Genomic DNA, 25,252 nt, shown 5'->3' on the forward strand with positions numbered 1-25,252 from the left:
AGTAGAATAGAATCTCTTAAGTGTAAGAAAAATCACTATGCTGTAAAATTTTTTGTTTTGATTGTGTGTATACATATCTCTGTGCGTTTACACACATGTATGTGTCTTTCATGTCTGGAATAGGAAGCATATTTCCTATCATAATCATTTTAATGCTACTGTATTATTTGACAGTCTAATATTCTTTATACAACGAAGTAGAAAGCAGTTATAGACGGCATGCACTGGAGTTCACCAATGTCTGTAACATTACAAGGATGCATTTACAATATAGTACTACAGTTATCTAGACTGTGTAGAGAATATTTGTGTAATACTTTATATTACAATGTGTATAAAACACAACCCATGGTTTCCAAAATGACAACTCCATGTAATATGGTCTCAGTAACTATTTGTATTTTATGGTGCAGAAAACTTTCTCAAACACTATTCTTGATACACTTGCTGAGCAGGACCACCCAGAATGGTAAGATCAACAGCAGAGCCAGTGAAAAGCTAAACCCAAAAAGCAGAACACATAAGAGTGCTGAAGTCCAGGAGATGAGAAGATCACCTCAGCCAAAATTGATGGTGGAGAAAGATCCAAAGGAAGGAGTTTTCAAGCTACCATTCAAGTGTGAAATTTTGCGCATTTGAGGAACAAAGAGCAAAGACCAGTTTATCTTTTCTTCTTGTTTTTGTGAAGACAAAGAATGAGCAAACTGTCATACAGGACATTTAAATAACATGTGGCTTGATTTCCAAATGTTTCACTTCCTGTCACTGGCAGGAAGGGGCACTTTTAACATCAGCTGACACTGATGCCTTGCTCCTCACACTGCTGAATCCTCTCACCTCTGCAATCTCATACAGCAGGTGACTTGTTTCCCTCTTTAAAGAAAGTACATCATGGGATTGCTGAATTTCTTCCCCCAAATGTCCACAGTGTGAAGATGAGGAATTTGTCCAGTTCTAGGGCTGAGCCTTCTGAAAGTATACTCAACACTAGTGTGGAGGGTAGGAGGTTTTCTTGGAAGTGATGCATTGAGGGTCTATGTCAGAGTGTGGCTCTGTGGGTAAGAATGCAGTAAACCTCTATGAAAATTTTCTTCATTAAAGGATGTATGTCTGAAAATTACCCTGTATGTGTGCATGAGTACCACCCACTATGTATCTTAAATATCCTTGACATTATTTCTTGGGCAACAACTGTTGCCATCAGGAAACCCATAATGTTGAATTAAAGCACATGGCTGTTTATTGTCTTATTCTTGTTAAGGAGCATTGATTTTACTGACAAGAACTTAACATAGGTATTTATGTGGCACAGTAGATATTTTCAAAACAGCGAAGTTTACCTGAAACAGAAATTTCAAGTTGCATTTCATGTACTTACTGCTTCCTATCATCTCCACTTAAAATAAGAGACACTTTTTTGATGTTTTTTAAAGAAAAGAGAGAGAGAAATCTCTTGCCTGAAACTGGGAGAGCCACTGTTTTTACATTTCGTGTTTTTAGCTTAAATGTGAAAAAAAGTTATATGCAATGCAAAATGCACGTTGCATTGATAAGACTTTTCATGGTGGTCTCTTTCCAAGTTCTCTTACATAGACAACTCACAATTTTCAATAAAAGAGGTCATTCGGAAATGTATCTTTTCTATGAAATCGGTGCCAACACACTTAGTTTTGACCCCATGCCAGATAGTTTTGAGTAAGGTTTGTGATTTAAATTGTCTTAAGAATCTTTGAGATATATTCTCACTATTTTATTTATTATAGAAGGGAAAGGAATCAAGATTCAGCATGACCAAATGACTAATAAGTTATCAACAACAAGGGTTTTAATAACTAGGAAGTCTTATTTTGGCATATACACTTCTTTATGTTTTCTTTATACTTAAGGAATTCATAAATGTATAATGCAAGTGTGACCATATGCATCCCTGCTCCCCTCCAATTGTCCCGCTGAACATGACATCCTCTGAACTTCATGCCCCCCCTTTAAAATAACCTGCTAAGTTTAATTAGTGCTGCCCAAATATGTATGGGTGTGAGGCTACTCACTAGAGCATAGGAAATCATGTAGCCACTCATTAAAATAAAAGGAAGTCTCCTTCCGCCAGCAGCTATCAACTATCAATATCTCTTCAGTGGTGCCTGGAGGTTACCTCCCCCATCTAAGCTGGAATTTTAAATTACTAGATCCATGTGCTGGTTAACATGACTGATAGGAGCTCCTGAGTGTATAGCCCTTCAGTACAGGTACATGTCACAGCAGGACTCCTCCCCATAATTTGTTCCCTAAGAAATACTGGTTTGGGTTGGGGCATGAGAAAGATGTCCTTAGGGCTGAGCACTCAGTCTCTATTCTCTGAAGCTCCAACAGCAAGAAATTGGATGCTCAGCCCTAAAGACTTCTTAGACAGCCCAGGACCAGGGATAAAACCAAACACTGCTGGTCTAAAACAACAACAAAAAAAGATCAATAACATGATTCTTAATGATATTCTGCTATCCTCATAGATGGGTACCTTATCTAGTCATCATTAAAGAGGCTTCCTTGGCAGCACATGGGAACAGATACAGAGACCCAGAGTACAAAGAGAGTCTTAATGGGAGGTCTCCATCAAACCCCTCCTCTCTGAGCTCAGGGAATCCCATGGAAGAGGAAGCAGAAAGATTGTAAGAGCCAGGATAGATAGAGGACACCAGGATTACAAGTCCCTATGAATCAAATAAGCAAGGCACATTTGAGCTCACAGAGACTGAGGCAGCAATCATAGGGCCTACTTGGGTCTGTACCAGGTCCTCTGAGTATGTATCATAACTTTTAGCTTAGTGTTTTTACAAGACTCCCGACTACATAGATGAGTGAATCTCTGACTCTTGTACCTGGTCTTGGGGATCTTTTCCTCCTGTAGGTTTGCTGTGCCCAACTTCCATATGAGAGTTTTGCTTTATTTTGTTATGTTTGTTACTATCTCTTGGAAGTTTCTTGCTTTCTAATGAGATACAAAGAGTGGATCTAAAAGGGAGAGAAGACAGGGAGAAACTGGGAAGCATAGATGGGAGGAGACTATAATCAGGATATATTATATGAGAAAATGATCTATGCTCAATCAAAGAAAAAAATAAGAGTATACTTCCCATTTTAAAATTACCTGTACAGCAGCCTTAGTCATGTCTTAATGAGGTATCCTAAAGAAGGCATTGTGTATTATAGACCCCAAAGACATCAAAAAATAAAGAAGGAGAAGAAAAGAAGAAGAAACAAACAGAGAAGAAATTACCTTCTCTGGAGTAGTCCTCAAATCTAATCAGAATTTAGTTAGTTACTCCATAAAAATTATGTTGCAATTATATTAATGATCACATATTACCTCATACGACAGTACTGTAGCATGCAGGATCTGGTACCAGGTAAGATCATTGATGTCTTTTCTCCCCAGATGCCTGCACAATACCTTCCCACACCGTAAAAGCTAGCCAGCTCATTGTCTTGAGACTTATGTCCTTATGTCCTGTAGCTAAAGTGTGTATTGTCTAGAAATAGGGTCTGTGTAGTTATAGTGGATAACCAAGGGCAATGACAATAACCAATGATGTTTTGGAGACAGCTAGAGTCTCCCTGAACAATAACCACTAAGGAGGTAACCCATACCTTGCACTATGGTTTTCATTGAACTGCTCAAGAATTTTGACAAAAGCTCTGTCCACCCATGCAGGGTAATTCTGTTTGAATTCCATTTTCTTTAAGTTGTATATTGAAATTAGCTTATTAGCTAATGGGTTTTTACAAGGCTTTTGATGCATGCTTGGATGTTTTGGTTAATCCAACAACTACTTGCTTATCTCTCTCATCACTCTGTTCCCACCTCCACTTAATCCTTTAGCCTCAGTAATCACCACTTCTTTCATAGCCCATGTATTTGACTGTCTTCCTAATTACATTCTTTTCATTAAATTGTGATATTGTAGGCTCCCATATGGCTTTCCATACTCTTCTTTTGGGTTAGTCCTCCATCTCATTGTTTTCTATTCCTTCCTGACTTTAGCCTTTCCAACCCCACTATCCCTATTCTCTACTTTCCTTTTATCTATAATCTACTATTTCCCTCTCTTAGAATGTCAGGGTCTCGTTCTATTGCTCAGCTTCCACTTGTCAGCACAAACACTTTCAAACAGCAGGTACCATATGTTTCCCAAAGTGTTTTCCAGATAAATATGCACACCCCAGTAGTTCTGATTATCTTAGTCTTCTTGGCAATTGCTTTTCTTACTGGGGTGAGATGCTATCTTTCCTTGCATTTATCTGATAACTAGTGAGGTTAATTATTGTTTCATGTACCTTATGATGTGTCTGTTTTAGAGAAATTGGTATTTCTCTTTGTGGCTAACACCCATTCTTAGCTGGCTATGTTTTTTTATTTTGTTTGGTTTGGGGCTAGTTTGTTCTGAGGTGTTTGCTACTAAGATTTTGGAGCCTATTTTTTTTTGTTGTTGTTCTGGGTGTCAACACTTGTTTTGTGGACATTATAAATATTTTCTACATTATGCAGGTTGTTTCTGCCCCCTACTGCTTGGTTCTTTGTTTTCTAGGCTTTGGGGTTGGATGTAATTCCATTTGTCAATTTTTTTTTTAAAATTTTCTTCCTGGTGCTTTTGGTTTCTTGTCTGAAAAATATACTCATTTTAGTATCCTGGAACATTTCCAACTTCTTCCAATGCTCAAATTTAAGCCTTTAATTTAGTGTGAATTGATCTCTGCAAGTAGTGAGAAGCACAAATTAGAAGTCTTTTGTTTTTTGCTTTTTCAGAGAGAGTCTGGCTTTGTAACCCTCCTACTGTGCTCTCACACCCTCAGCCTCTGAGTGAGTGTTAGGGTAACAGGCATACACCACAACACTCATGCTCTGCTCAAGTCATTGTTATAATAGCTATGCAGAGGTTTCATACAGAACTGCAAACTATACTTTATGATCATAAAAACAACTTGTATCAAACTGCATAATCTGCGCGGCACAGTGGCTATGTACATACAGACACACATACACAGAGCTATAATCTTACACTTGAACAGTTGCCAGATGCATGGGATAGAAAATTTAGTTTCATAAACTGCCTACTTCCAACAGTCACCTCCTTTAATTATGGTTTATGTTCATGTTACATCTTTTGAAAAACACTAAGGATTTGGAAGAATTGTGCTACAGTTTGAAGCTATTAGAAACATTAGAAACTATTAAGGTGATGTATTTTGACAGATTTTCTACTTTATCTGTGTCTAAGTTTTCTCAGCTATAAAGTTAGGTTAAATTATACAATGTCATGATTCCATTGCTATATGTATCAAAATGAAGTATGTATGTGAAGTTGTTTTGATTCCTTTTCTGTCTGTTTTATTACTGTGACTATTTTTTAAAATGATTTTTCAATGCCAAGGATCAATCCCAAGGCCTTATTGATGCTAGGCAAGCACTCTACCACAAACCCTTACTTTTCCACTTGTTGTGTATGAATCATATTGCCTGTTCCTTGTCATGTCCAGTCATTTTTGAGTGCACATTGAGCATTTTGTTTGTTGCATTCTTGAGTATTTGGATTCTCTTGTCTTCTTTTTAAAGATATTTTGTCACATTGATAAATTAAAGACCAGTTTGATCATTTGGAGTCTTGTTTTCAAATAATGCTTTTGAGTTAATTGCTCAGAGAAAATTTCATGAAAACACGTTCCTTTGGAGTTTACAGCATCTTGATTTCATACGTTCTAGAAATACTGTGTTTATACGTCCTTGTTAGCCAGCTCTTGCCCTATGTCCTGGCATTTTATTTTATATAATCTGTCTACTACTAAACAAAGACTTGGGGTCATTCTGATACCAATCTCTGGAGATGGGTTCACGTTTGTTGATATTTAACAGCTTTCTATTTTCTTTTTGGCAATTACAAATTACCTCCATTGGTTCAGGACAAAGACAGTGATGACCTCTTCAAATACAGCCAAGAAGACGTAAAACAGAATGTGAAATGAATGGGCTCATTTCTGACAAAAAGATGGCGAGGGTCACATTGAAGTCATTTGTCACTTTTCCTTTTGTTTGCACTGTGCTATATTCAATTACCAGAGTTCAGGAAGAACACATTATGGGATGTTCACTTGGGAATCTGTTATCAGGTAGGAAAAGAACCAAGTGAATACAGAAACTTACACTATGTGGTTCCGGGAGCTCACTTCTACACAGTGCGCTTCCACTGTTAGAAGACACAGCCACAGTGGTATTTTGAGGTTGTTTACTTTTCCAAAAGCATTGCTAATAATGATAAACTAGTTTTCTGCAACAAGATTAATATTGGAAATAAAAACAAAGAGACAGCCTGTTACAGTCTATACATGAAAATTCTATAAATCTGGAGTTGTGTTAAGTTCAAAGATTTTGATAACAAGACTTAAGTTGCAGGAAGCTCCATTTCACTCTTTTTCCTCTCTGTCCTTATTCTGTCTGTCCTTCCATGTATGGTTTCTCCCCGTAATGGGACTGTCAAATCACAAACCTGACCCTTTTAGCATTCGGTACTTCTGAGAAAACATTTCTCAGCATGAATAACACTTGAAGTGGGTGGAATTCTGTCAGGTGAAAACATTTGAAGAAAAACTGAGTGCTTTGTTTTCCTCATAGAGCTGCCATCTAACTATTCAAGTAAAAATTGTAAAAAAAAAAAAAAAAAAAAAAAGTGATCTTTCTGTGCACTTAAAAGCACAAAATTCAATTCTTAGGAGATAAACTCTTATCTCCTCCTACTGAGAAAAATCCAGAGACGCTGCCTTGCAGGAGGTCATCAGAGAAGCAGCGTCTTCACTATTTGGGTATCCTCCCCAAAATTAATTAGAACCATCTCCTAACAGAAGCCAAGACAGGAATTGATACTGGCCACCAGGTGGCAGCCGTACCTCAATAACGTACGGAGCAAGAGGGCACAGCCTGCCTGCCCTTCTGTCTCGCCTCACCTCCATGTTCACTAGCAGGAGTTTGTCATATTTACTAATATTGCTAGTGAACTCATGAATTCTGCAAGTAACTCACTTTCTTCCTTCCCTCTTAAGAATTTTGACTTCTCTGACGCTGTTATCTTTCATTTCTAAAATTTTTCTTCTTGGCGCTATTTTTTTTTCTTCCTTTCATTCAGTTCAGACACAGCGGAAATGGTCCTAGAATTTACTCGGTTAGGCATTCAGGTCAGTCTTCGACGTTACTCTTGGCCTGGCTTCCTCATTTCCCCTGGGCAACAGGGGGGACTTTCTCAGAAAAGAAAAGTGAGCCGTTTCCTTTCAGGTCCCCATTCCTGGATCTGCTCAGTCAGGGTATCTTCCTTGACCCACCCCAGAATCAGAAAAAGAAAAGCTGCTGCGGAGCAGAGTCTCCTGTGATGTTACCTCTGCTTAGCACACATTTCTGCCAAATCACCTCCAGGATGTTGAACTTGGGGAATTTCTTCCTCCAGTTCCTTCTCTTGGTTTCTGAAATCACATACCTGAGAAGCCAAGTTCAAGAGTAGGTCTTTAATCAGATTTTAATCAGTAAAATCAGATAATTTACTTAGTTAAAGCAAATGTGTTTTAATAGAAAGCTTGCTCAAGATTATTTAGAGATGATCTTTCTCGGAGTTCTGTATGATTTTCAAAGGAAGAATCCATGTATATACTCTTCAGAGCCTTCAGGCGAAATCAGAGTTCTCAGACGAGGCATTAACTGCCAATTGTATCTCTCCCAGGCAGGGAGTCTGTGCAATACAGGAGGTGGACTCTGGAGGAAAGCACTTTAGGGAATGCCAGGTACTGTAGAAGAATCACTTGAATAAAATACCTTAAGTCATAGTCATTACCAAATGCACATTCACTTGAAATGTGAGTTCTTGGAAGAGCTATACACATTTATCAAGGTAATATTTTAGTTCTGGGAACAAAACTCACATATTGCAATCTACCATGCATATATGATAAAAGGTGGAGAATAAATACATATAATCCCATTTTATAAGTAACATAGAAAGTAGTTCTCAGCATAAACTTCAAATTCAAATTGTGTATGAAAATTCTACTTAGCTAGATTTGTCATTTGCTTTTTCAAAATCTCTTGTCTTGAAAATATTGCGGTCATTTTTGTAAATCTGTTTAGACGTTGTATGTCTTTTTTTTTTATTCCATGGTGTTTTGTTCATTTATTTTATTGATTTTTGAAAATAAGCATCCAAGGTAATACTTTCACTGTGGCATTTTCATACATCTATGTTCTTTTTCATTTACCTCCTCCACTGCTTTCTCCCATTTTCCCCAACCCCCTTCTGTGGGAAATAGTCCTCCGTCTCATCCTCCTCCTGTTTCCCTTCATATCTCTCCCTCTGCGCTCTTGGTTAAACCACTTTTTTTTTCATGACATACACCTCATCTCCACATGTAGGCATGTACAAGTGCACACACACACACACACACACACACACACACACACACACATCTAAATGTACATTATACACACGAGGGTGTGGTTGTTTGAATGTAATTGGCCCCCATAAGCTCATAGAGAGTGGCACTATTAGGAGGTGTGGCCTTCTTGGACAAAGTGTGTCTGTCATTGTGGGTACAGGATTTGAGTTATTCTTTGCTCATGTTTCTCTCAGTGTGACACTCTACACACTTCCTGTTGCCTGTAGATCAAGATATAAGACTTTCAGCTCCTTTTCCAGCATCATGTCTGCCTACATGTCACCATTTAGCACCATGATGATAATGAACTAAACCTCTGAAAATGTAAGCCACCACAAATTTTTTCTAAGAGTTTCTATGGTCATGGTGTCACTTCACAGCAATAGAAAGCCTAAGATGGAATGAAAACATGGTTGTCTTTTTGAGTCTAGAGTAATTCATTTAACATAGTCTTCCCAGGTCCCTTAATTTTCTGCTAATATTGTTATTTCATTTTTATCATTCTGAAAAATTGCATTACTGAATATGAATACCACATTTTTGCTCATTCATCATTCCACAGTACATCTAGACAGATTCCACTTCTTGGCAATTATGAAAAATACAGCAATAAATATAGGTGAACAAGCATTTATGTGGCAAGGATGTGGACTTGGAGTCCTTTGGTACATACCAAATAGTGGCAAAGCTGGGTGTATGCAAAGCTTTTCTCTGGGTGTGACATGGTCACTGCTGTATTGAAATCAGAGTAACTGATTATCCACATGAAATCCTCACACAATTGGGTCCAATAATATTTCCTCTTGGAAAGGATGAAGCATTCATTATGTGGCCCACAAGAGAGATGCAAGCAGTGCATGAGCAAGGCAATGTACTTGAGGCATGGGCCTCACTTTTGCCAATGATATATAAGATCTTAAAAAATGGTAACAATAGATATTTTTCCAGTGCTATAACTGGCTGTAAGTGTACATTGTCAATATTCCTGCAAGTACCTTCTTCTATGCTCCTTAATATAACCACAACTAAGCTTAAGCTTTGGTGGATCTTTTTTTATAGTCTGTCATTGCTGAACTATCTGAGATGAATATACATTTAGTCACAAAAAAATAGACACTTTTGGGTCATATACTAACTGAATATTTAGATTTTGAGGAACATCCACACTGAATTGTATAATATCTGCTTCAGCATGCACACAGTGTGCTACTAAAATATGTAAGTGGAGAATTTTAGTTCAGTTCATTTATCTCAAGACTGGGAGCAGGATTTGAAACTTCCTATTTGTATTAGACCTTTATCTTTGTGACTTATTTGATTGTATTTGACAAAAAACTCCAATAATAGGGACATGTGTACTTAAAACCTTCTTGGTAGATTATCTTCTTTATTACCATGAAATAGCCCCTTTTAATGTTGTCTGGTAAATTTTGGGTTGAATTGTGTTTAGCACATATTTTACAAAAGCTATGTCAGCTTCTTTTGAATAAGTAGATTGACATCCATCCTTTGACTCTGTCTCTGGGTGTCTATACTGGGAACAATAGGGAGTTGGTTGAGTCTTGGTTTTTAATCCTTTCAGCCAGTCACTATCTCTTCACTTCATTGGTAAGTTAAGCCATTTATACTTAAGGCTATTATTGAGAAATGTTTATTGAGTCCTGTGATTTTATTTGTTGTCTTACTGGTTATTTGATTCATTGTTTGTTCTTTGTTTTCTTCCTGGTTTACTCGGAGATTTATTTATTTTCTTGTTGAGTATGATGTACTCCTTTTTAGAGCTCATCTCCTCATCTATGCCTCTCACAAATTTTATTTCACAAGTTCTCTTATAACTGAAATGGTCTCTGCTCCTGTTGTATAAGTGATGGCTTTGTGGTCATAGACTCCCTAGTTTATGTTTGTCTTGAAATATTCTTATCCATCCATTGTAGCAAGTTCTTGAGGAAACAAAAGTCCTGCTTCTTAATTATTTGCCTTCCAAAAACATTGTTCTATGTTTGCCTGACCTCTAGATTTGCTATTATCATGAGATCTGGTGTTATCTTTGTGTGTTTCCCTTTGTAAATGAGTAGTCATATCTCCTTTATAGCTTTTAATATTTCTTTGTTTTATAATTTTGATACACTGGATGCATTATGTCACAGAAGGTTCATGTCTATTTTGTATCTTATGTACCTTTTTATCTAGTTTGGGGAAGTTTTCTGCTATAATTTCATGGAACAGACACTCTGCCTTTGTTTTTGCCTCATCTCTTTCTTCAAATCAAATTGAGCCTTAGGTTTGAGCTCTCAACTTTGTGGTCAGGCTATTTCTTCTCCTCCAGGATATTTGAAATTAGCATGTCTTCAATCTTGCCCTTCCTCACTGGTGTTCTACATTCTTCTAGTTCAGTCTATTGGTGGAACTTTCCATCATGGCTTTCATTTGATTCATTATGGTTTTTTGTTACTTATACTTTGATTTACGTTTCCTTGATTTTTCCCCACATGCTGATGACAATTTCATCTTTAGCACCAATTCTCTCACCCACTTTTACACTATGTTGCTGACTTCTTTATTAAATTCTAGGTTGAATCCATCTGCCTTTTGTATTTATCTCCATTGAGGTCATTGGCCAAGTCTATTAATAGGCTTTTGAAATTTTTATCATTTTACCTGTTTTGGTATCATGGGTCCCATAGCTGAAAGGTTAGGAATTTTTGGTGGAGTCATGTTGCCTTGATTTTTTAAAATTTCTTACTGCATTTCTTATTGTTATGATAAATCTTTCCGCCAAAAGCTGCCTGAGCCCCACTGCCACGTGTGAGCTTTACAACAGCCGCCTGCCCGAGTTAGGCCCAAATGAATACACAGAGAGACTTGTATTAGTTACAATGCTGCTTGGCCAATGACTAGGATTCTCATCTGTTAGCTCAGTCTCAATTATCATACATCTATATATTTTATAAGACTTATCTTATAGGACATCTTATTGGCATCCCTCCTAGCTGGTGGATCACATCGTGCCGCTGGAGCAGGAGCCGAGGGGAAAAGAGGGCCCTTCCTATTTCTCTTTTGCTTAAATATGAGTCTCCTTGCTATGTCACTTCCTGCCTGGATCAGCACTTCTCTACTACATTTCCCAGAATCCTCTTTGACTCCTAGTTCCGTCTAACTTGCTGTCTCATTGGCCAAACAGTATTTTATTCAATAATCAATAAGATAAACATACACAGTAGTACATTCCCCATCATCTTATGGCTCAGCCTACCCTTGAATATTCAGTCTCCAAAATCATCCTGAGTGGGGCAAACAAATCATTGTAACGGCAAGAAAATGCAACCATATGCGATATAAAAATACAATTATATTTAATTGTGGCTACTTAATAAATCACAAATGAGTATAAATCCCAAATAGGAAAACTGATTTAGAATATTCTGTGAAGTTAAAAAAATTAACAGGATAAACACACAATAGTAAATGAAAAATATAAGAAAGCATGCTTGGATAGGAAATACATGCTATGTTGTATGAGGAAATGTGCACACACACAAACACATATACACATATGCACAAACATATACACATATGTACATATTCATGTATATACATATACATATACACATAAATACACTGGCTTTTAAAATATAAACACTCTAGTGCCAGATTTCTCTATAAACCTATAATGGCTCCCTCTATTAAGGTATCTCTTTTCTTGCTCTCTTTCTCTATTTTCCCCTGGACTCGATCTCCCTGATCCTTCATTTTCTCTTTTTCCCTCCCCTTCCTTCTCCCTTCCCCCTCCCCCCATGCTCCCAATTTGCTCTGGAGATCTTGTCCCTTTCCCCTTCTCTGGGAGACCATGTGTGTCTCTCTTAGAGTCCTCCTTGTTTCCTAATTTTTCTGGGGTTGTAAATTATAGGTTGGCAATCCTTTGTTGTATATCTGATATCCACTAATGAGTGAGCACATACCATGGTTGTCTTTCTGTGTCTGGATTGCCTCGCTTAGGATGGTTTCTTCTAGTTCCATCCATTTTTCTGCGAATTTCAATTTTTCATTGTTTTTTTTTTTGTTGTTGTTGTTGTTTTGTTTTGTTTTTTTCCACTGAGTAGTATTTCATTGTGTAAATGTACCACATTTTCCTTATCCATTCTTCAGTTGAGGGACATCTAGGTTGTTTCCAGGTTCTGGCTATTACAAATGATGCTCTTATGAACATAGTTGAACAGATGTCCTTGTTGTATGAATGTGAATCCTTTGGGTATATGCCTAAGTGTGGCATTACTGGATCTTGAGGTAGACTGAGTCCTATTTTCCTGAGAAATGCCATACTGATTTTTTTTATTTTTTATTTTAGAAGCACTCTTATTTTACATATCAGTCTCCCTGTAAACTCTCCCTCCAGTCCTCCCATGCTGCCCACTGACCCCCGCCCCAAACCCACCGCCACCCACTCCCCAGGGATAGTGAGGCCCTCCTTGGGGATCATCAAAATTTGTCACATCATTTGGGGGAGGGCCCAGGCCCTCCTTCTGTATCTGGGCTGCAGTAGTATCCCTCCATAGGAAATGGGCTCCCAAAGTCCATTTGTGCTCTAGGAATAAACACTGGCTCCACTGTTATAGGTCCCATAGACTGCCCAGGCCTCCTAACTGGCACCCACATTTGGAGGGCTTGGTTCAGTCTAATGCTGGTTCCCCAGCTTTATGACTAGGATCTCCGTGCTCTCACTGGGTCAGGTCAACTGTTTCTGCAGGTTTCTCTAGCACCATCTTGGCTCCTTTGCTCATCCCTCCTCCCTCTCCTCAACTGGATTCCAGGAGTATGGCTCAGTATTTAGCTGTGGGTGCCTGTTTATGTTTCCATCAGTTATTGGATGAAGGTTCTAGAAATAACAACCAAGGTAATCATCAATCTCATTATAGGGGGATGGCATCAAAGGCAACCTCTCCACCAATGCCTAGATTCTTAGTTGGGGTGCTCCCTGTGAATCCCCTAACATTTCCCCTGTGCCAGACCTCTCTCCAAGCCTGTACTGTCTCCCTCTATCAAGGCATCTCCTTTCTTGTCATCCTCTATTTCTAAAGTGGCTGTACAAGTTTGCACTCCCACCAGCAATGGAAGAGTGTTCCTCTTTCTCCACATCCTCTCCAGCATAAACTGTTGTTGGGGAACCATCATAGGACCCAACCAGGCCCCCTGAACGTGGCTTCAGTTGGGAGGCCAGGGCAGTCTATGGGGCCTCTGGCAGTGGAACCAGTATTTATCCCTAGTGTTCCAATGGGCTTTGGGAGCCCATTCCCCATGGAGGGATACTCTCTCACCCTAGATACATGGAGAGGGTCTAGGTCCTGCCTCTAATGATGTGACAGACTTTGATGATCCCCCAAGGGAGGCCACACCCTCCCTAGGGAGTGGACAAAGTGGGGTGGGATGGGGGGTTGGTGGGAGAGGCATGGGAGGACTGGAGGGAGAGGGAATCAAGATTGGTATGTAAAATAAAATTCTTTCTAATTTAAATAAAAATAAAATATAAACATTCAAAAATATAAAGTTATCACAGCATTGTGAAAATTTTCTCTCTTCTGGTTTTTGTAGAGGAATATTGAAAATCCAAAACTTTATTCAGTACAATGAAAATGAACAAGGCAGAACAATAACATATTGATAAACAAGAAGATGCTCTAAATAAGAGGTCTCTCATAATTAGCAACAAGCATATTTTTAGCCTCACTAAAGCAAAAACTAAAGGAAGTATGATTTCTGAGCAGTGTAGAGTGGCATGCCCACCCATCTGCCTTCCACATGACTGTTGGACATCGCTCCCTTGTGACTGTTCTATGGACCCACTCCATCAGAGCATGAGACTCTGTCTTTTCTGTATAAAAAAGATTTTTGTGAACATGTTATGTAGACTTGTATTAAGAGCCATCACATACAAATTTCCAAATAGGGCTTTCTGACTGAAGTCAGGCTTCTGCTCCCTTACAAGGAGAAGGTGGAATGAGGAAGTAGTGATAAAGGAGAATCAGAAAGACAGCTTGGAACAATGTTCCAAGAGTTCCTGAGAGTTTCAAGCTTGTCTTGTAACTTGACAAGAGATAAAGGTCTGACCTACATTTGTAAAGGGAGAATGGTTCACCTTTGAATTTGTTCTGTTGCCTCAGGCAGCAATCAGTGCCCCTATAGTCTTCACAGCCAAGAACTGCACTTTATCCATGCAGGTATTGAAGGCAGCACTGTACTAGAGACTATCGGCTCTGAGCCTTGTCTATTTTTGAAGAGTTCTGCTGCACCATCCCATTTACCCATTTGATGTGTGTGTGTGTGTGTGTGTGTGTGTGTGTGTGTGTGTGTGTGTGTGTGTGTGTGTTAACATTGGGTATGATTTCCTATCCTTCTACACCTTGTCTTTTTGAGACACGGTCTCTCATTGAACATGGAACTTAATAATTGGCTAATCTGGCTGACCAGTGAGCCATCAGGACATATATGCCTCCACCACCACCCCTTAACACTAGGTTATAGGTATGTGCTGCTGTGCTCACTAGAGCTATGAACTCTGGTATTTCTGTTTGCTCGGCAAACACTGAGCCATCACCCAAGCCACTCAAATAGCTTAATGAATGGCATTCAAAGACCCATACATGATAATCATTCTTTAAATTCCCCTCCCCCCAATCCATAGATCTTCCCCATCTCCCTAACCATCCAACTTCATGTTCTCTCTCTCTCTCTCTCTCTCTCTCTCTCTCTCTCTCTCTCTCTCTCTCTCTCTCTTTCTCCCCTCTCAAAAAAGACAAAAAAAGTTAAAAGCAAGCAAACCAAATATAAAAAATACATGGAGTACCTTTGTGTTGTCCTGAGCACAAAGCCTGCTGTAAGGCAGAATTTGGGGCAAACTTAATCTATTGCTAGGCCATGGTCACTAATATTTTCTTTTAGAATAAACTATGTCTTCTCCCCTTTGAGTTCTGTTACTTGTGTTGACAGCAACGGCATGCAAACAGTGACTTATAGAAATGAAGAAAAATTGTGTTTGAAGTCATAGAAGTAATCCTTTAAAATGAAATAGAATTTTAAACCCAGTTCTTTCCATCAAGATCTAAATTGAGTGTTTTTCCCAAGGTGGTAGTCTGTAAGATATATTTCCATTATACCATTACACTAGGAGCATTTGTATATGTGTTAAATTGGTTAAACAGGAAAGTAAGGGCAAATAAACCATTCATTGTATCTGAGAACAAACACACAGGTAATTGAACCTATGCATCATACTTTCTTCAACTGCTTCTTGGAATGAGATTTTAAAAAGAATGGATTTAAAACTAAAATGTAACTATATTTGCTACAGCTGGTTAACTTTCAAAATGAATTCAGCAGCTCCACCCTCAAAGTCCTCTAAAAGCTTCAGTGATAGATATAGAGTGGGGTGTGACATTAATGTGCTCTGGGGACAACCCAATCCTTCCTTTTCTGCCTAATCCTTTTGTGTTCCTGAATAAACTGATGGTGGCATTCGAGCATCCATTATTTCTCCCAGACGACATGAACAGTACTGGTATTTTAGCTGTTCTGAAGATTGCTTCTTCCTACCATTTCCTCATTAGTCAGTGTAAGCAGTCCATAAGTATTAGTCCCTTCATCTACTTCTGAGAGACCCTCATCTATGGATTAATGTACATGGATTTTTCTTTGGGCCTCCAGCTCACACACACAAAAATGACAGGAGATTTATTATTAATTATGTAACCTCGGCCTATAGTTTAGGCTTGTCACACTAGCTCTTAGAAGTTAAATTAATCCATTAATATTAATCTGCACTTTGCCTCATGGTTTTTTACCTCTTTTCTATCTTGCGCTTCCAGTTTCCTCTTTATGTTCTCTGGTGTCTCTCCTGAACTTAGATTAATTGGCTCTCTCTGCCCAAAAGTCCCGCCTAATCTCTTCCTGCCTAGCTATTGGCCATTCAGCTCTTTATTAAACCAATCAGAAGGTGCCTTGGCAAAGATACATCTTCACAGTGTACAAAAAGATTATTCTACAACAGATGAGTAGTCTCACATAAGTGTATATAAAAATTAGAAATCATTCCCATATACATGTTGATGGACAAACAGTTGTGCTCAGATAGTCATATTTTTCTATAGCTACCTGTTTGTTAACAACCTCATAACCCCATTAGCCTCTAAAAATGAACCTACTTCAAAATTGTTTGATTTAGCTTAGTTCTATTTTTCAATAATGTAATAATACAGTAGAATTTTACTTATTTCTTCTATTTTTTACATGGTATAAATTCTGGAGTGATTGGGTTCAGCTAGCTATAATGTTACTGCCTTGCCATTGCAGATGCTATGAATGAACTAATTAAGCCAAGTGTCATGTGTTGACTCAGAGCAGTGAGAGTTGTCAAGAAGCAGTCAAGAACTATGAATGCCAGTGGAAGGGTGGCATTCCAGAGTAGAAGTCATTAGTCATGACTTAGGAATCTTGTCTGCATACGCTACAGGAAAGCTTCTGGTTGGTTCCTCCTTAGAGATCATGAAAATTTACATAGCAACCCCAGTTCCCCCTCTCTCCCCTTCTCCTGTCCCCCTTGTCTCCCACCCTTCCCACCCCCATTCACTCCTCAGAGTGGGTAAGGCCTTCCTTGGGGAGTTAAAAAGTCTGGAATACCAAGTTGAGGCAGGACCAAGCCCCTCCCCCCACCACCACCACCACAGCTTGTGTCAAGTTTGAGCAAGGTATCCCACCATAGAGAGTGCCTTAGAAGTCAGTATGGTGGCTTTTCAGAAAATGGGAATCAATCTACATCAAGACCCAGCAATACCACTCTTGGGCATATACCCAAAGGATGCAGAATCAAGGTGAACCACGTCACCCATTCTGCCACACTCCTCCTTACACAATCATTATTGTTTGTTTAACTGCCTTCTGGAAATTGTCTCTCTATATGGAAAGGGGAAAGGAAGGATTCATGTGTAAATAAGATGTGATCCTGGACCAGGGAGCTGCATCTTAATGGTCACAGGCACACACCTGTGCATCACAGGCTGGTTTGCAGGTTTCAAGCTGTTATAGGCAGTGTATATGGATGATGAAAGTGTGAAAGAATTCTTCTTTTCAACCAACTTTGACATACATAGGCTGTTTCTGCTGAAACTGAAGGGGAAGGGCGTATCTCACCAAAAGCATGTCTTTATATAGTCACTCAACATCATAGTCTCATTATCCAATCATTTGTCTGCAAATCCTACTGTATCTCTCTGTGTCTCAATTTTCCTTTTTTTCTTTAGATTTTTGTGGGAAAGTGTTGCACAGTATATTAATAAAATTTCATTTAAATTCCAAAGAATTATTCAAATTAATTTTAGGGTGGCAGATACCAAAATTTCAGAAAATAAACAGGTATAATAACAGATGGTTTTGATAGCCACATGAAATAGATCTTATTAGTATATGTATAAACTTGCCCAAATGCGATGGAAAGAAAAAGAGTCATACTAAGTCTAAAGCCAGACCCTACAGTTCCACAAAGACCTCATCCACTAAACAAGTACATCAGGAGGAAGAAAGCAGGAACAGATTATTTGTGTATATAGATGACAGCAACAGACATCAGCCTAGAGAAAGCTATGGCATAAAAAATCCCTGCAAAGTACACAAAATAAGTATACATATTAAGAAAAGGAACAGAGGAGTAAGAAAGCATGCAGAATGGAGAACAGAACCACAGGCATCAGTAAACCACACAGTGTCTTCTTTTTCATGTTATTTGTCAAATAAAAGTCATTCTTTACACTAGAAATATCAAGAGGGAGTCGAAGTCCAAGTTTACTGAGGATATCAACAGATAGCATTTGCCAACTCAGTTAGTCCAAGTCCCCTGCCTCAGATTCATTGCACCCCAGGTACTGAGGAAACTCAAAGAGAAAAATTGCTGGTGAAAAGCTACCAAAAGAACAAACCAAAATAAGACAGGCAAATCTATTACAGTTTTCAAAAAGAAAAAAGAAAAAAGATGCAGACCTTAAAGTATACATGACAAGCTGAGAGCAACTCTAGGCAAATATAAATAAGTACTAATTAGCAGAGGAAAATGACAAGCAACCTACCATGGATTCAATAAAAATCAACTAAGCAGACTTGTATTTTTCTAAAGGAGTTATGAAAATGTCCATGGTGTATATAGCAACTTCTTGTAAAACTGGAAGACAAAAAAAAATAATTCTTGACCCCATGGAACATCCTTTCCTAACCTCTCTCCCCCTACTTGTCTCTGTCTCCCAGGCCTCAACTCAAGCAGGTACTCCCTGTTCAACCACAGGCCTCACCATCTAGAAAATCATGCAGTCTGCCCACAGACCTTCTCTGCTCTCTCTGGTACTCCATATCCAATCCCTTAGTCTTGCTGCTAGTGCTGCAACAGAACACATGCTGAAGTCTCTATGTTCTACAGCCTCCCTTCCCACCTGCCCATATCTCCTGTGGTTCCCAAAGACCATCATCTCCTACCCTTTCTCCCACCACTCCTTGTTGTATTGCAGTTCCCAGTTCCAGCAGACATACTCTGTGAACAAACCCACACCAGGTGAGCAGGCCAGGCGAACAAGCCATCTCACACTCTTTGAAATCCAGAGAGGAAAACAAAACAAAACAAAACAAAACAAAAAAAAAAAAAAAAGAACAAAGCACCCACCCATGCAACAAAAACAAAAGCAAAAATTAGCGCCTAGACCTGTCATCATCCTAAACCATGATGCCTAGAAAGCAGCATAAGAACACAAACAATAAGATCCAGGGATATATCTCTTCATTAGAGCCCAGCTATCCTACAATAGCAGGCCCTGAATATTTCAACATAACTGAATCACAATAAAACAGACCTTAAAACCACTGTAAGAAGATAATAGAGGTCCTTAAAGAGGAAAGGAATTAAATCCCTTACAAAAACCCAGAAAATACAAAGTAACAATTGGAGGAAAACAATAATCCCTTAGAGAAAATGTAAACAGCTGAAGGGAATGGAAATAAAATCAATAAAGAAAGCACAAATCGAGGAAATTCTGGATATAAAAAATTTTGGCATTTGAACAGGAGCTACAGATGCAAACATCACCAACAGAATACATGAGATGGAAGAAAGAATCTCAGACATTGAAGATATGATAGAATAAATGGATACACTAGTCAAAGAAAACATTAAATCTAAAAATTTTCTGATACAAACAGAACACCAAATAGATTGGACCAGCAAAAGGAAGTCCTCTTGGCATATTAAACAAGCAGAATAAAGAAGGAATATTAAAAGTTGCAAGTCTGAGGACGTAAGTGGATGAAGGTGGTGGAACAGCAGCTGGAAGCCTGAAGGCTGAAGAGTCAGAGTGGCTGGTCCTGTCCTTGCCATGAGGTCCAGCAGGTGCCGATGTCCAGAGGGACTACAGCAGAGGTGCACACTGCCAGTTCCAGACCAAGATCCCCCTGGAACTGGAGAAGAGAATTGACAGAGAGTTTGAAGAAACAGTTCTGACTCTAAATAACCTCTATGCAGAAGAGAAGCTTGGGGGCCAGTCATATCCTGAAGGATGTTTGACTTGTTTAAAAACATCTTCTTATGCATGGGAACTCATTGTGAGAAGGCAGTCATTGCTTTAAATGACTGAAAACACACAAAGGGGAGAAAATAGTTCTTTTTTTGTTTGGTTTTTAATTTATTTTTATTTAAATTAAAAACAATATTATTTTACATACCAATTCCAGTTCCCGCTCCCTCCTGTCCTCCCATACCCCACCCCCCCACCCCCAGCATCGTAGCATCTCACCCTCCATCCACTCCTCAGGGAGGGTGAGGCTTCCCATGGGGGATCATCAAAGCCTGTCACATTGTTCCAGGAAGGACCTAGCCCCCCAACCCCCACCTCTGTGTGTCTGGGCTGAAATAGTATCCCTCCATAGGAATAGGCTCCTGAAGTCTGTGCACTAAGGATAAATACTGGTTCCACTGCCAAAGGTCCCATAGACTGCCCAGGCCTCCCAACTGACATCCATGTTCAGGGCGTCTAGTTCAGTCTTATGCAGGTTCTCCAGCTGTTAGACTGGGGTCCATGAGCTCTCACTTGCTCAGGTCAGCTATTTTTGTGGGTTTCTCCAGTATGGTCTTGACCCCTTTGCTCATCACTCCTCCCTCTCTACAACTGGATTCCAGGAGTTTGGCTCATGTGTAGATGTGAATCTCTGCTAATGCTTCCATCAGCTACTGAATGAAGGCTCTACACTGGCATTTAAGGTAGTCATCAATCTCATTGTAGGGGAAGGTCATTTAAGGTAGCCTCTCCAGTATTGCTTAGATTTTTAGTTGGGGTCATCCTTGTGGATTCCTGGAAATTTCCCTAGTTCCAGGTTTCTTGTTAAGCACCCTTAATAGCTCCCTCTATTAAGGTATCTCTTTCCTTGCTCTCTTTCTCTGTTCTTCCCCCAACTCAACCTTCCTGATCCCTCATGTTCTTCTCCCTCCTTGCCTTCTCCCCTCTTCTTTCTCCTACCTCCCCTCTTCCTCCCCACCCACGCTCCCAGTATACTCAGGAGATCCTGTACCTTTCCCCTTCTGGAAGCAGAGGTCCATGAAGCAAAGAATAACCACCCTACAATCCACAACCCCAGAGAAGCTAGGAAACAAGGAGGACCCTAAGAGAAAAAAATAGTTCTTAAGCAAGAAGTTATTAAGCATCAAGAATGACCCTTCATACTAGAAGAGCTCATATTAACTGATGATACTTTGTGAGTAGTAGAAGGAAAACTGAGTGTATAAAAATGACTTCCCTGTGTCCAGGACAAGGTCTTGAAGAAAGTCTCCAAATACATTCAAGAACAAAATGAGAAGATATATGCTCCCCAAGGCCTCCTCCTAACAGACCTCATTGGGAGAGGACTCTGAATATTTAGATTGAAATTACCATCTATGAAGACAGAGGTGTCAACTGTGGAAGATAAACCATAGAATTAAAGATCCTGCCTCCAGCTGCAACCTTCTATCCACTGGTGAATGGCAGAGTGACACTACCTCCTCTTCAGAGGATTATTCTCTTCTATCTGCTACCAGAGCCATGGTGCCACAACTTGAGTGACCTCTCATCACTCAGCATCCACTTCATGTCTCCCAGTTGTGTAGCACTTTGTAATCTTTTGATTTGTTTCCAAGAAAATACAAGTTAGCATTTCACTTTTTAAATTTCAAAGCCATTTAAATAATAGGCAGTAGATCAGCCAAAGACGAAGTCATTTTCTTACCTGACACCAGTATCATTGGTTCTGTTCATTCCTTGGGTCAGTTCCCTAGGTGGCTTTATCATTCAACAAGTCATGTCTTAACTCAGCTACTCCCCAGGTTAGTGACAGGCTTTGAGGGTGTGTTGCATCTATGGTTAGGTCAATGCACCACCCAGATCTCCAAAAAGCTCCCGATCTTGATGTGATTCTGATCTTAAGACTGATTTCTGCTGTTCAATTTCAGAAACTGAAGCTCCCTGAGAGAATGATATATGTTATTTGTTTTGGTGTTACAGTTATTATTAGAGCAGTATTTAATGCAATTCAGGTTATTTATTTGAAAGTATTTATGCTGATATGCATACCTAGAAATGTTGGGAACAAGTTATGCATGTTGCTTGTTCATTACACAAATAAGTAAGCACAATAAGTAGATGTTCAGCTATCAGATATGCCTGTCCCTGCTCTGTCCCAAGTGTGTAAAAAGCAAGTGACATTAATTCTACTTTTGTTATAAATATAACTTTGGAGAAAAAGTTAATAGGAATTATACTGTATGTTGCTAATCTGTAACCTACTCATAAACTCTGATTTATAACACCCTCATATACAGTATTCAGGGCATAGAAATCTTTTGATTGATTCAAGTAAGTTTTAGCTTCCACATTAAACTTGCAAGTTCAAGTCAACTTTTCCAGCTCTTCTTTATCTCTATACTCTTAGTATTGGAATTTCTTATGTCCTTTCTTTTAGGAGTTTGAGAGCTCTGTATTTGTGAGAAAGTTAAGAAATCTAAGGAATGAATGAAGAAGTTAAAAGTTTAACTTTTAAAGATATTGTAAGTGCTAATACTGGATTTAATCATTCAGATTTAATTTGTTATTTGAGCCTTGTACTTATTCAGTAAACACCATAGAACTGTATAATAAACTCTGTGACTTACTCTACCACATTTCAGCTTCTACAACAAGATTTTTCTTTCCTTTCTCTCTTTTTTTTTAAATTTTATTTTGCTTCATATTGTGGGGGAGGTTGCAAGGGTAGAGGCAGGATGAGAAGGGACAGGAAGATGAGTGGGATCACAGTGCATGATATAAAATCCATGAAGAATCAATAAAAAGTTAAATTGGAAAAAATAATAAAAATAATTTAAAAAGCCAAACATCGAATTAGACTTAAAATATAGTATTAGAGAAAAGTGTGTTGGCATTAGTCTTGTGTTTAGCTAGCTTCTTGAATCTTGGACTTTATCTTAAATTGTTCAGAAAAGAAATTAACTGTCATTGCAATCTATTGCAATCAGCATATTTATGACTCATGCATGTACTTGTTTCATTTTTGTAGGGTACATTTTGTTTAACAGAGAAGTCCCAAGAGACAAGTAATATGGCTGAAGTGCAAAATAAAAGTGCAAATTCAGTAAAATGAAGTGTATCATTTAGAATAATATGGATGATTTAGAATAGCAAGAAGTCATATAAAATGTTTAAAGATTCACAACATTAGCGTGAGCCTAGTGGAAAATATGAAGGAAGGTCTGAGACCAAAAAAAATAAAAAGAACTCTCCTGTAATAGTACACATTGTTTGGGAGGAGAGGCAGGGTACCATGAGTCTCAAATTAGCCTTAAGAGAAAATCATTGGACTTCTACTGGTTAATGAAGTAATGAAGATACCAAGGTTCTTCCCACAAAAAAGGTACACTACTGAACATCCAGCATCGGTCCTAGAATTCTCAGAGAAGGTCAGTGGCAGGCCTAAGTGCAGGTGTTATCTGTGGGGTACATGCATACAGAAAGTACAGAGCTCCTGACTCAATTTCATTCTGTTCATAAATTCACCAAAAATGCTAAACAATTTTTGGCAGCTGTTTCCGGTAGATGTTTCTAAATGGTCCTGATTTTCAAGACCAATGATACTCTTGGGATGAATCACAAATACTGGACTCTGGATCATTTTCAACACTAGAAATGTGAGATTTTCCTCTGCCCTGCCTTTTGAGTGATGTTAAACTTAAGGTCACTCTTCCTTCCTTAGTATACCATCTGCTCAGACTCAAACTCTGCTGGTAGACAATGTAACTAGAGCAAGGGACAAGGTTGTGGCTAAGTTCAGAGAAAGCACTGGAAAGTTTGTGAATGAGGCTTGATTTTAGTTGTTTCTTTTTTTCTTCCGGTTTCTACTACTATCAATATGTCATCATGTTAGAGAAGTTATAGGAGCTCCTGCCACTCATACATGAGTAATGGACAATGACCAGAATGTGGTCTTAACTCACTAGGAATTCCAGAATCAGTGAGATGACTAGGAGGGCATTCTATTGTCTTAGAAAGTAGTGATCTCAGGAGGCTCAGAATGTTAGTGAGACATGGGGTGTTTATGTCTATATGTGCACACCCTCTGGCAGGGTGTGCTTTGAGGTGAATATCCTGCTCAAGTCACTAGTCTTCCTTCTTCTTATTCACAAGTGTAACCTATCATTTTATTGTTATTTACTATGAATATACAACACCCTCCATTCTACAAGCTTGCCTTACTTTCTACATTCTAGGATAGTATGTGGCTTTCTTCCTTAAGTTCCTCTGCCTGATTTGGAGCATACCCTCTCAAAAACATAGCTAAATAAACACAGTGATACAAGTATTCCAGCTGTGTTACTCATACAATTCAAATGTCCAGCAACTGGTGAGTGCATTTTTTTAGATGAGATATGTGCTTCCCTGCAACACATGTGCAAAAGTCAAATATTTTATGCTAAATGAGCAATGTCTGATGCAAAAGTCCACTTATTTTGTAATTCCACATAATACAAAACATTCAGGGAAGAGAACACTATAGCAATGGAAACACATCAGTGCTTGGGTATGTCTAGGGGAGCCAGAATGACTGGCTATTGGGAGATATTGTGAAACATTCTGCAATGACAGAAATGATGTGAAGCTGGACTGTAAGGATTCTTGACACAAATCACTAAATTCACTGGTATTGTTGACTTGCACTTATGATGGGTAAATGTTATGCTATGAAAACTATGTCTCAATAAGGTTGCTTTTAGAAAACATGGTGGTATAAAGTGAGAGACTTTAGAATACTCAGTCCTAAATAAGACATCTTCATCAAATCCCAACTCTTAAGGTTTAGAGATTGTGGTGCTTTGAATAGAAAGGTCCCCTGTAGACTATGTGTTGGCCCATAGGGAGTGGCACTATTAAGAGGTGTGGCCTTGTGTCACTATGTAGGTGGACTTTGAGATCTTATATGCTCAAGCTATGCCTAGTGTGGCATATTTCCTCCTTTTGCTGCCTGCAGATCAAGATGTAGAATTCTCAGCTCCTTCTCCAGCACCATATCTGCCTGCTTGCCACTGTGTCCCACCAGTGGACTAAACTTCTGAAACTCTAAGCCAACCCAATTAAATTAAATTAAAGTCTTATAAGAGTTGTCATTTTCGTGATGTTCTATCACAACAATAGAAACCCTAACTGAGGCAGATACAAGCGATCATAGGAAAGAAGGGCATAACAGCAGGAAC

The 25,252-nt window shown here is 38.8% G+C and overlaps 1 pseudogene; it reads left to right on the forward strand.

Annotated features, from left to right (window-relative positions):
* The first annotated feature begins 13,192 nt into the window (after positions 1 to 13,192).
* On the forward strand, positions 13,193 to 21,451 carry LOC100773142 (annotated as a pseudogene).
* Positions 21,452 to 25,252: the final 3,801 nt, after the last annotated feature.

This window comes from Cricetulus griseus (genome assembly GCF_003668045.3).
Source record: "Cricetulus griseus strain 17A/GY chromosome 1 unlocalized genomic scaffold, alternate assembly CriGri-PICRH-1.0 chr1_0, whole genome shotgun sequence".
Taxonomy (NCBI): domain Eukaryota; kingdom Metazoa; phylum Chordata; class Mammalia; order Rodentia; family Cricetidae; genus Cricetulus; species Cricetulus griseus.